The sequence below is a fragment of the Callionymus lyra genome, chromosome 7, assembly GCF_982586985.1.
Source record: "Callionymus lyra chromosome 7, fCalLyr1.hap1.1, whole genome shotgun sequence".
Taxonomy (NCBI): domain Eukaryota; kingdom Metazoa; phylum Chordata; class Actinopteri; order Syngnathiformes; family Callionymidae; genus Callionymus; species Callionymus lyra.
This window is the reverse complement of record NC_141824.1, coordinates 21,280,939-21,294,998: the sequence shown is the minus strand read 5'-3', so window position 1 is coordinate 21,294,998 and position 14,060 is coordinate 21,280,939.

The following is a 14,060-nucleotide window of genomic DNA, read 5'->3' as shown; positions in this document are numbered from 1 at the left end:
GAAAAACAGTGGTGGGCAATTACATTCCCTTAGGGACCATATTGTACACAGTGGATGCTGTGAGGGGCCGTCAAGAAAAAATAACGGAGTGAAAAGTATAAAATCTAGTATTAAAATATGATTATTCTACAATTATTATTTTATCGTATTTCAACCTTTTTTTAATCTAATCTGATATGAAAGCATGTTTTTTTACTTCTAAATTTCTTTTTTTATATTAACCTTAATCTTTTTTGAGAGGCAATAAATTCAAAAATGACTAAACAATAACCGTATAGTCATATTTACAGAATATGAGAAAAATATATTTTTCATGGATAAGATAACATTTTTCAGATGTGCATGTTTTAGTTCTCATGAGTAGTGATGGTCTGATGAAGCTTCATGAAGCAGTGTCATTATCTTCAGAGTCCACTAGATGGCGGTCTCTGCACTCTCTTCCTTTGTTTTAAACAACTGTTCTAATAAAACATCTCATCCTTTTAAACCAATGGCGCCACCTACTGACCTCTTAACAACATGACACTTTTTCATGAAGCTTCATCTGCCCATCACTACTCATGGCCTCGTAAAAACATGCGAGGGGCCGCATGGGGCCCCTGAACCAAAAGAAAGTTATATAAAATACACGAAAAAAAACAACAATTCTAGCAAATTAAATTAAATTGAATTTAGTTTTAAATTTGTACTTGTAACATTATTATTACTATTTTAAGTTCACCCATTACATTTAGGCTCCTTTATTTTTTACTTGACGGCCCCTCACAACAGTCGTAAAACATCTGGCCCCTGAGGAGATTGCCTTCGCTACTGTAATAAACTCAATCAAGATCTATCAAAAGTTCTCTTGGAAAAGTGATCCAAAGTCTCATAAATGTAACATTTTTAAGCTGAAATCCCATCTTTCAGAATTGATCAGGGTCGTGTTTACATCAGCGCTGGATGCAAAAGTGTTTTCCAAACTACATTTCCCTCCTGAAAGAGTCATGGCGATGAATATTGTATTACAGTTTCAAACATCGCGGCGGCAGTCTGGGAATTTTCCCCCTCTATTCCGCCGGTCTCCATCCCCAGCCCCGGCTCCCAGGACTGTCTGTCCTTAATCAAGTCAAATAAGTGTTCTGCAGTCAGGTGAGCGCCGGAGCAGAGGTGATCGACCATGCCTGAAATAAAGAGCGTGTTCTGTAACGCAAGCGTGAAATCTCTGAACACCAAACAGGCTTTGAGGCGAAAAATTCAGACAGAAATATTCAATATGAGAGCCACTATAATTCGCCGCTGCTCTTGTCTGTGTCCTAAATCCAGAGTTATTTCTGGTGAGCTTCACAGCGTTCTTTGACAGTCAGCAGCGCCGAGAACCAGATCAAACCAGGTGACGGTCAGAACTCCTCCTCCGCCTCCCCAGGAGAAGCAAATTATGAAACAAATTGTACATAAAGCTGGAACAATCCAGACGCTGCACAATAGATGCAGCACAGATCTCATCAGCGGAACCAAAATAGGAGGATAAATGCCTCTTCTTTTTGCTGCATTGTGCTCAAATTCCGGCTCGTACGGGATAAATCGACTTCCGCGTTTCTTAACTTGAGCAAAGTTGACCTTGAAGATCCACAAAGGCGTGAGAATCTCTGGTCTTTTTTTATTATTATGTGATCAGATCCCAGAGAAGACATCATTCACAGTTTTCTCACGACTTGTACGTCTTTATCTTCACCCTTAATGTCAACTCAGACAACCTACGTTCTAATCTTATGTCACAGATAACTCCACAGTCTACCCTGGCTGCACTCTTTTCTTCACCACCTCTCAATCTTCAATCTCTCACACATGCAGTCAGTCAGTCAGTCTTCCTCTTCTCTCATCCATCCATCCATCCATTCATCCCTCCTTCCCTTTGTCCATCCGTCCGTCCGTCCGTCCGTCCGTCCGTCCGTCCGTCCGTCCGTCCATCCATCCATCCATCCATCCATCCATCCATCCATCCATCCATCCATCCCTCCTTCCATCCATCCATCCATCCATCCATCCATCCATCCCTCCTTCCATCCCTCCATCCATCCATCCATCCATCCATCCATCCATCCATCCATCCATCCATCCATCCATCCATCCATCCATCCATCCATCCATCCATCCATCCATCCATCCATCCATCCATCCATCCATCCATCCATCCATCCATCCATCCATCCATCCATCCATCCATCCATCCATCCATCCATCCATCCATCCATCCATCCATCCATCCATCCATCCATCCATCCATCCATCCATCCATCCATCCATCCATCCATCCATCCATCCATCCATCCATCCATCCATCCATCCATCCATCCATCCATCCATCCATCCATGATGAACATCATTGTCCAGGGAGACTCCTCCCGTCTGATCCTTCTCTCATCTTGAATCACTTCTACTGTTCCTCTTCAGGAGTCATCATGGACTTAACCCTTGTGTTATCTCAAGGTCAAAGTGACCCAAAGGCCGGAAAACAAATGTTTGTGATATCCCTTTTGTTGTCTCTGGGTCAAGGTGAACGACCTCCCTGGCTTCCATTCATACATATGCAGTGGTGGAGGTCGTTCACCTTAAACCCAGAAGAAACACGAGGGATAACACAAACACATTTGTTTGTGCACTTCACAAGAAAACACAAGACATAACATAACCTGTTTACTGCAATTCTATTCTTTAAAGGTTTTTCTTTTATGAAATGAAATAATTTCGTCAAAATGTATTCAATTTCCAACTTTGATTTTATTCGTACACACTCTTCCTTATCTGTATTTAAGTTTCATTTCCACATAATGACAATAATATTTCAATGTTTACCCAATAACGACTTCTCCATGATATGAAAATATTAAATATTCTCTTTGAGATGTATTCAGCATTTCAACCAAAAGATGTTGAAATAAACTCAACCATCAGAACACATGAATAATAGTGATGGTCTTCATGAAACAGTGTCATTATTTTATACATACATATAACTGTTCCAACAAAAAAAACATAATTTTTAAACTGAAGGCGCCACCTACTGACCTCTAAACAGTATTGACACTGCTTCATGAAGCTTCATCAGGTCGTCACTAATGAATACATAAAAAAAAGTTAAATAAGTGAACATTGTTAAAATGAAAATTGCATAATGCTTGAGATAAGATTAGAACATAATTCATATGGAATACTGTATATACGTTTTGTAGCAGCTAATTACATTTAAAACAAAAGTGGATTTTTCTAACTTTTAGTTTCACTGACATGCATTATGTAAATTTTTCAACATTAAGAAAATTAAAGTTGTTTGTGGCAGAAAATAGATATTTCCAAACTGCAGACGATAAAGAATGGAAATCCAGTGTCAATTAACAATACACATCAAGTGATAACATTTTTAATCAACCGCTAAGATTCAATCTTCTAACCATGGATTCCATAAAGTTGTTTACGCCGAGCATCTGAAATCTATCGTGAAGAAAAGTCCTTTAGCATCAGAACCAATCACCTTCTCAGACACTTTATTCCCCAAATCTCTTGGCTCTCATCACAAACTCATCACCCATATTGATTCAGACGGATGAGCCACGATGATGCATTGTCCCTTTTATGACTAAAGACGTCCGTAGACAGTCTGCATTTATGGATTATGATAAAAGTTCAGCTCCTGTTTTATTCTCTGGCCTCAAACTTCATCAGCGAAGACGAACGTCTGCGTGGCATTATATGGCGTCTTTAGCCGAGAGAAAGTAAACAGCTTGGCAGAAATGATCTTTTGTTCTTGAAGCCAATTTGGCCGACTCTTTTCCCAAATCATTTTTTTTGCATTAAACCGCATTCACGCACGATTTGGTGTTTTTTTTCCTTCATTTTCTCATCAGACAATAGCCCAATTCTGTAGGTCTATTGAACTGCTGATGCATATAATTGAATTAGTTTTAAACGTCATGCTGAGGTATTTCAACGCAGGGATTTCATCAGGGCTGGCACCCGTTCCCGCGGCTTAGCTCGTATAAATAGCCTTGTTTTGCAATATTTGAATGCAAAACCACAACTGGAGGTAGAACGGGGTAATATGATGGCGGCTCTCCAAAAATAAAGTCGAAAAAAGACAAACTCACTGCAGAGAGTGTGAAAGAAAAAAGAGTTTTGAATGGTAAATGCTGGTAAACTCACATATGTACATTTCTGTAGACAATTATTTATATCTTCCTCTTTAGCATTCTTGCCAGAGTTGCCAGATTGAGTCTTTTTGGGCCGAGAAAAAAATAAATATAAACATTTCATAAAAATACATCAGAGACGAAATAGTTAAAGTAAACTATAAAAACAGATTAGTCAACAAATTCATCTACTTCCTATAATTATTCATTTAAAAATGGGATAATTTGCCTTTTGATCGCATCATCTATCTCATCAATAATGGTCATATCTGATATTTCGAGATTGGTATTGGGTCTCATATGGACCAAAATGGTTGTATCTTAAACAAAAGCATCGAGGCTTCATTAGCTTAACTATTACTTACTAACTTACTTACTAACTTACTTACTTAATCACGATTAAAAAAAAATTACGTGAGGGCAGATTTTTTGGAAGGATGACCAGACCTTTACTATTATTCCCTGTCCAATGTTAGGCAAACATAGTAAAAATAAAATATATATACATATATATATCTTGGAGAAGGTGGTGTCCGAGCAGCTGTCTTTGTTCTTGGATCAGAGCGACATCCATGAGAAGTTTCAGTCTGGCTTCCGTAAACATCACTCTACGGAGACAGCTTTATTGAAAGTGTCCAGTGACATCATGATGTCGGCTGACTCTGGTAAATTCACTGTTCTGGTTCTCTTGGATCTGTCGTCAGCCTTTGACACAGTTGATCACCAGATCCTGCTGAGAAGACTAAGGGATGAAGTGGGACTGTCTGGGTCTGTGTTAGAATGGTTCTCATCTTACCTTTCTGGGCGCAGTTTTAGTGTATCTGCCAATCAAATGAGGTCTGAATCGGCAGATCTGTTGTGTGGAGTCCCTCAAGGTTCTGTTCTGGGTCCTTTATTGTTTTTGCTGTACTTGATTCCCCTTGGTAAAATCATTCAGAGATTTCCAGATGTTTCTTATCACATTTTTGCTGATGACATCCAGCTCTACTGCTCTTTTGACCCAACTGAGCCCCAAAGGCTGAACAGCTTAGTCAATTGTTTGCTAGAAATCAAACAATGGCTGAGTGAAAACACTTTACAGCTTAATGTGGACAAAACTGAAACTCTGGTGATTGCTCCTGATGATACGATTCCAGGGTTGAGTCAGTACTTGGGTGACTTAGGTCAGTCTGTCAAACTGAGCCTGAGAAACCTGGGTGTTGTATTTGATAAAGACATGTCTCTTGTTCAACACTGTAGAAAACTGACCAGAAACTGTTTCCTTCAACTGAGAAAAATCTCTAAACTTAGGAAAATGCTGTCACAACATGATCTGGAGCTTGTAATCCATGCGTTTGTTTCTTCTCGTCTGGACTATTGTAACAGTTTGTTTTCATGTCTTAACAAGAAGGAGCTGTCTCGCCTGCAGTTGATTCAGAACTCTGCAGCGAGAATTCTGACCCGCTCTAGTAGAAGAACTCACATTTCTCCGGTCCTTAAAACTCTTCACTGGCTTCCAGTTTCTTTCAGGATCAACTTTAAAATTCTGGTTCTTACTTTCAGAGCTATTCATGGTCAGGCTCCTCCTTACATCACTGATCTGATCCAGCCTTACACCCCAGCTCGGGCTCTGAGGTCTGTGGATCAGAATCTACTTATGGTTCCACGCACACGGCTCAGGACCAGAGGAGAGAAATCTTTTCAGGCTGTTGCTCCTAAGCTTTGGAACAATCTTCCTCTCTCTTTGCGCTTGATGGAGTCTACTGACTCCTTTAAGAAACACCTTAAGACGTTTCTATTTGTGCAGGCTTTTCCTTGAATTTCTCGAACTCCTGTGTTGTTCTCGGTGTTGTCTTGATCTTTGAAGTATGTACTGTTTTGAGTATTGTTTTGATTGTTAAAGCGCTTTGTGACCCTGGTCTCGAAAAGCGCTATATAAATATATATTACTTACTTACTTACTTACATCAATATTCGTAATGGAATAGCAACCACTAAGTGTTTCCTGAGGTTATATTCCTTGTTGACAGCGCAGACATCGTGACACAAAAGGCCAATAGCAATATCTTTTAGGCATTTAGTAGATATATTTGTAAAAATGTAAAGATGAATTGATGTCTGTAAAACCAGTATTATCAGACAGTTCTTGTAAAGTGAAGCAATATAAGTTTAATTGTCTCTCATGAATATTAAGAAAGATATATTGAAACCGGTGAAAATACACTCATTTATGGTCAACTTCCAATATTTTAGGTGTGAGCTTTTTGGTTTAAATTCGACTTTCAAAATGTCATAACTTTATCCCAACTTGGTATCACTGGAAAGCTTGCTAATCATGATGTTAATGATGCTAAATCAATTAACTTAGGTTAAATGAGAAGATTAATCTTCCTAAATATGAATAGAAAAAGCAAATTAACAGCCCAGATTGAACAAACAAGTTGAATATACAGTGATGGAAACAGAATGTACATTTTTTAATTGGTCTAATGTATTACCCAATTTCCCCAAGGAGATCTCCAGAGGGATGAATACAGTTTATTATCTGTCTTTCTTATTAAGTAAGCGTTTAGAAGTGATGGAAAATCTCAGTAAATGTGGCTGGTCCAATAAACATATGACTCACCTAGGAATATTTACAAGGTGCTTTTGTTGAGTGAAAACCTGAACTTGAAAATGTGTTCTCGGCCATCAGTATTGGTGTCCGTGGTGACAAAAACAACGTGAATGCAGTTGAACGAGGGAAACAGCTATTCAGTTTTCACATTCAAACGTGAAAGTGAAGCGCAAATACACACATACCTATATGAAGATATTCGTTGTATAATATTTACGTGTCAACTTTACGTCACCTGAGAGGGCAGGGTTGCACGATCTAAACTGGAACTTCCCTCCTTACCGCAAAACGCACCCTTGCTGAAAAGCGTAGCGTTGTGAGGTGGCGTAACCATACAGTACACTTTTTAACAAGTACACATTTTAATCAGATTTCTTTTTAGAAATCCTTCATTGTTCACGGTTGAATGGGACACTTGAAGGCTTGATATAGCTACAAGTTAAATAGCCCAGGCCTTAATGTGTTGATTTAAGTGTGTCTTAAATAGATGTTGGACCTCTAGTGTACTTATCAGTATGTGTCTGTTTTTACAGAACTCTCTTTTCTTTTCCGTCCACTGAAAATACTTAAGTTTTTCTGGGGATAAAATCTGCTTCGATTCGCCAAACATCGAGGTTTTGTCACCACATCAATCCATCAACTCCAGGGGACTTGTTGTATAAACAAAGCAGGGTGGAGGAGAAGTGAAGCCATTATTACATCATTATGGACTCAGCTCTTGTAACCTCTCGTTCGCCGAGATTTCAGATGGGGGAGAACTTTATAAAGTAATAAGTTCAAAACATGGTCATGATGCGAGACTTGGAGAGGAAGACTTCAACATTTGAAACATGTAGTAGAGTGAGGTTTTCAAATTCATTGACCTTTAACTATAACTTCAGCAATATATTGTAAATAAAGCCCAACTGCAGCCATTTAATTTTTGATCCCCTTTTGGACGCCTGTTAATGATATATTAGACACTAGGAAAAATAGAAAACAAAAACATCAGATTGGTATTATTGAATCATTTCATAATCTTGGTCAACAACCAACACTCTGGAATGTCACAGATAATAGTTAATGATGGTAAAACTTTAAACACACCAAACAAGGTTAGTGATTCCACTGAGATATACTGATGAGTCACACTGAAGCCTAGAGTGAGGGGAATGTAAAATAATTCACACTTGAAGAAGAGACCGATCCAGAGTTTGGAAAGCGGATCGTCCGCGTCCCAGAGGAAGACCGTAAAGCCCGTTTCAAGTATTATATATAGAAAACACAACCACGGCGCGGGAAAGATACTGAAGTTTTGTTGGTGTCAACTCATTCTCACAAGGGACGTTGAATGTTTGGGTTGGTTTTTATTCTGTTGGCAGGTTTTTCGAGTTGTGTTTGATCTGGGAACGGTTAGTCAGACCTGGCAGACCCAGTTTTCAACCCTCATTTTCCTCATCAAAAATCTGAAAAATCTTTCCAGGAAAATTCACTGTAAAATGTTTCATTTTTTGAAAAAAAAAGAAAGAAAGTGAAAGGACTCACCTTTGAGAAGTGTCAGGTGCTCAAAGGTTGAGAACCGAAAAGTACTTATTGTCAGCTCTTTCATCACCAGTCCTGCAGATGACTCCCCTTGTATTTATGCTCTTGGAAAGGTTTCACAGACGGATCAACCTCCCATAAGATAGCGACGACGTATAAAAAACAACAATGTTTTTCACAAAGATAAAAGTCGTGAAGAAGCTATCAAAAGATAAAAGGCAGATTAAATGCAACAGGTAAACAAAGGCATGAGAGACGAGTGATTTTACAGCAATTAAAAAAAAAGATCATTTAAACTGAAGCGGTACAGAAAGGCTTTAGGGATTTCTCTCCCCAAATTAAACATTTTATAGCCTGTCATGGTTATTGCAGCGAGGCATAGTGTTCGACTGACTCATTTTAGGATTAGAAAAAATAAGAACAGAGGTAGTTATCGTGAAATTAAAACAGAGAGCCCGACAGGGTGTTAATATTTCAGAAGAGTATATGCTGTGTTCAGATATCAAGATTAAAAAAGGATATTAAAAAAAAAGTTTAATATCATTCAGTATTTACTTACAGTATTATTATTTTATGCCAAAAGCATCAACAAATGTTTGGTTGATATAATCTGTAAAGAGTTTCCTTGGTTTATTTCCAATGACATCTCATCAGGATGCAGGATTCAATGGTTTATATTGTCATTCAATTCAATATAAATGGAGCTAAATGAGTTTCAACAGGTCCAGAAATGAGAATCAAACAATATAAAAGGTGATCAAAATAATAGACTAGGATGGCAGAAGGTTTTTAAAGAGGAATCACTGCTAGCATTTAGCTCTCCCATGCAAACCTGTCCACTTGTCTTTTTTCTTGGTGAACCATCCTATGATGTGGCTTTGATCTTGTCTTCGGTCTCCGAGCTGCACTGAAAACAGACCGATCTCATCAGAACTCAAGTTTCAGAGCTCAGAAGTATGGAATAACAGGGGAGAAAAAGAGACATCCAGGGGGAAAAGAAGTAACAATATATATTGAATTACATTTAAATGTTTATTAATACACTCAAATAAATGGCTATGGGGAAACAAATACACACATACACGTGTATAAAAATAAGGAAATATGTATATCCACCTTTACATCTTTACTCCTGACATTTCATCCAGAAGCTTAAGAATACGTTGCATGCTTAACCCTGATCTTTTAATGTTGGCCTAAAAGTGGGTCTACTCCGAGTCTTCTCTGGATGACACAGCTACCATTGGAAAAGATCCACATATTTTGTGAAAAAAATTGAACGGAAATTTTTCTCCTTTCCTGATCTTTAGTAGAAGAAAGTTGGTCGTCCAAGAGATGCTCAGACCGATGAGGTTTCTCAAATCACACACTTATCCAAGTGAACCGCTTTGCAGTACAGTGTAAGACGGTGCCGCTTCACACTTACCAGAAATGACTCGACAGCTTCTTCTTCTACTGCTTTTTGACGCTGATTGCAAACGGCTGTTGGAACACTATCGCTCACACTTCACAGCACTTTTCAATTGAAACAAGTTATAAAGTTGTGTTTCATTGTGTTATAATTGTTGTAAGTAAGTAAGTCATTTTTATTTGTATAGCGCTTTTCCAGACCAGGGTCACAAGGTGCTTAATTCATGTTTGTCTGAAAAGTAGTGACGTCTCTTATGTTTAGCGACGTAGCTTTAGACATAGCGCCATCTACGCCACTAAGTTGGCGACCGTTGCGTTTGGAAAGTTTACACCGATTCACACTTTATTTATTTATTATTTAGTGTGCAAATAGCACACTACATTTTCGCGTACTGCTCAGTGTGAACGCACTCGTGTACTCAAAATATTAATTTGGGATTTGGGACACACCACAATACTCGCCGTCATAAGTCAGTAAATGAGAACGTTTTTTTATTATATTTATTATTATTATTATCGTTTAAACATGTGTATTGTGTTTCCTGTTATATGTATGTACTGCTGAAGCAAGTATAATTTCCCTAATGTGTCAGAATAAAGGAATCAATCAGGAAAAATGACTGAATAACATGTTGCTCAACTTTTAAGAGTTGAAATGAAAGTATTCACTGATATTATATTATTATTATTAACATTTGGAACCAGCAGAAAGTGTTTCGTCCTCGTGAGAGGAGAATGAAGTTGGCACAAAAGAAACATGTCTTTCGAACTGATGAATCCCACCTTTTATTTTCAGGGCTCATTCGCTCCACACTTTTGGTCTCATTACCCTTTTCAATTCAGCCAAAGTAAACTTGATAATCAATGTAATTAAAAGCAATCAGTTGTGTTTTCAAGTGCTCTGCGGAAACATGGCCCGGGAAAAAAAAAAAAAGAAGCTCTTTGGGATTCTGGACCCACTTTACTAATGACCCCTCAAGGTGAACTCTTGGCCGGCCGATCCAATGAATACTAAATGAGACTGAATTAAACATTTTCGCGGCTCTCGCTGCTATTTAATCAGTTGTCTTAGCGAGCTGTCTGTCTGCAGGAATCCCAAAGGCTGACGATCACGCGGGCTGGCATCATAAAGACGACTGGCACGTCCATCCAGAGCCATTCGAGGTCCATCAATCCCGCCGGTGTTGGCCCGTCATAAGAATAATTCGGAGTCTGAGAGAGTTTATGAAGTACTTGAGAAAACTTAGAGCTGAGTCATCAGGTGTTTTTTTTTTTCCGGAGGAAGCCGTTGTCACGCCTCAGTTGTCTGACATCAACTCTCCAGCTACAGCTGTTCTGTGGCCGAAGACGCTTCCGGAGTTTATCTGGCACACCTCTGCAGGGAGTCCCTCATTGTTCCACCAAAAGTGTGTCATGATAAAAGTCAGAGCTGGTTCAGAGTCCTGTCTCACACACACATTCACACACACACGTTGTTCACGGTGTTGAGATACACAGAAGTCCAGGCTCGTACTCGACAGCTGGATGCCTGCCGGCACTTTCACGCTCATGTTTGAAGAGTTAATGTTGTGTTTGGATTGGACGGCAGCTGCTATTCGACAGGAGAATCAAGGAAAACACACCAGACGAGCTGTACTTCCAAGCAGCCATTTTGTTTATGGATTTATTGTTTATTTTAACATTCTGATAAACAACAGCCTCCGCCTTCAACTTCTGCTTCACTTCACAAGCACTGCTAAGTTGTCCTTGGTTGTGGGTTCCATTCCCATCTCTCTTGGCACCTTTTCCTTTCCTTGAGGCTTTTAATAACCTTTGTGTCTCTTTCCTCTTATGGCTGTTGGCTTGAAAAACTGGCTTGTGCAGCCGGATTTACAGAATTAATGGAATGAAATGTATAAATGAATGAACAATTTTCTGACATTATTTAGTTTTATTATGATTGAATATTGGTGTTGCTCTGGATTACCATCTGGATCCAGCGATTGTTTTTTTTTATGGATTCTTGACTTTCTGTGGGGGTGACAGACCTCAACAAAAGAGACAGTTTTGTCTTATAAATATATATATTTTTTTAATTTATGGTGTTTCCTTTTTTCATTTTCTTTTGATCCTTACTAAACCAAACCCAATGATGGGTATTTTAGCTCTATGTATAACGTATAATAATAAGTTCATATTACCGTTAAATTACATTACCTATGCTCTATGATAAACAATATATGTTAAAAGAACTTAGAGTAATGAATAATAATAAATAATAGGTAAATATTATCTATCTACTATTACCAAAAAAAGTAGTAACAATTATATTTTATAGATAGTTCTGTCACATAAACTCAGTTGCTATTGAAGTTGTTTCCTTTTTTCATTTTCTTTTAACCCTAAAGCAAATCCTAGGTTCCCGGCCTACCAGGGCCATGTTGGGCATTTTAGCCATATATACAATGTATAATTAATAATGGTAAATAAAAAATACTGTATATAATAACCTATTACCTATAACCCAGGATATTGTATACATGATTTAATAAATGTGGCTAATCTAAATACATCTAAATGCCAAAAGAATACATATTTGAAAAGAAAAATTAAAATGTACCCAAGAAAAAAGTAAATATGATCTACTATTACAAAAACAAGTTTTAACTATTCTTTTTTTATAGGCAATTTTGTCATATATATAAATGCAATTTCTATTGAAGTCGTTTCATTTTCTCATTTTCTTAAGACTCTCAGTAAAGCCAACCAAAGGTACCCGACCTACAAGGGCAATGTTGGGTATTTTTGCTATATATACTGTATAATGTATAATAAATAATAATAAACAAGCATTTATTACCTTTATATAAACATTAACTAATGATAGGCTGATGAAGCTTCATTCAAACAGTGTCATGTTGTTTAGAGGTCAGTAGGTGGCGCCATCAGTTTAAAAATGATGTGATGTTTCATTAGAACTGTTCAAAACAAAGGAAAATAGTGCAGAGACGCCATCTAGTGGAATCTGAAAATAATGACACTGCTTCATGAAGCTTTATCAGACCATCACTACCTATAACCTGTGATATTTTGTATATGACTAAAAAAATGTGGGAAATGTTCTTACATCTAAATAACAAAAAGAGGACATATGAAAAAAAAAGAAATCATCTAAATGTGATCTACCATTACCAAAAAGTAGTAAATAAATCTTTTCATTTTCCATTCAAATATCAATTCTATTTAAGCTTTTTCTTTTACATTTTCTTCTATAGACCTGTAATAGAGCAAATCCAAGACTTACTCAGACTATTGTTGGGTATTTAAGCCATATATATATAATATATAATGTATAATGAATAAGAAATAAGTGAAAACTTATTCCCTGTAAATTGTATCACCTATAACCTATGATATTTTATATAAAGTTTAAAAATGTGGGTAATGTGTATTACATGCCAGAAAGGAGGACTAATCAAAAATAAATAAAAAAAGTGAATATCATCTACTTAAAAAAAATACATTTGAATTGAATGAGGGTTAAATAGGTTAAAAAGAGGTTCAACTCTAATCAGATTTTTTCTTTTCTTTTTTTATTCATAATGTGTCTGATTGTCTTTCTTATCCGAGATCCTGCAGCTCCCATCTTTCGTCAGCGTTCATATTTCACCAGGTCCTGATTTATTTCTATATGTCCTCCTTTTTCCCGCTCATAAATAAAGTGGGGCGTCTGGGCGAGTGCTGACTTGGGTCTCACTCATGCCTCCGGCAATATTAATCTAAAACTTGCCAACTAATTACAGTTTTATTCTGCTGATTTATCCATCCACCGTGGGTTTATTGCTCATCATCATTTTTTGAAGATTCGCTCGCATTTCTAAACGTCTCTCGTGCGCCGAACGCGTCCTCTGTTCAATCCTTTGATGAGCTTCCTGCTTTAAAGCCTTCTCCGCGCAGATGAATTCAACGTTTCATTGTGTTAAATGGCCCCTCAGAAGCAACAACGACTTGATTTTTTCCAATATCACAAACTCATCACGGTCTTTAAAGACAAATGAATCTCAACCAAATCAATTCCAGTATTTCCCTGCAACTGTCATTGGAGGAACATCAGTCTCCCACTGGTTAATATTCCAGCTTTAATTAAGTCTCTGGCGATTTCATTTTTGGAAGATTCTCAGGTGCTGCTGGTATCCAAGCAGATGGCGGACTATTTATTTTCTACCTTATGCTACAGGTACTTGCTCCCGTTTCCCTCTAGACTCTCCAAGACAAGCCTTTATGTTCTCTCCTGGGCTCGCAACGTTCCCGGATCCCAGCCGAACAATACGGCGAGTTTGTTTAATTAGATCTAAAAATATAGAGCAGAATAAATCAACGGTCGACAG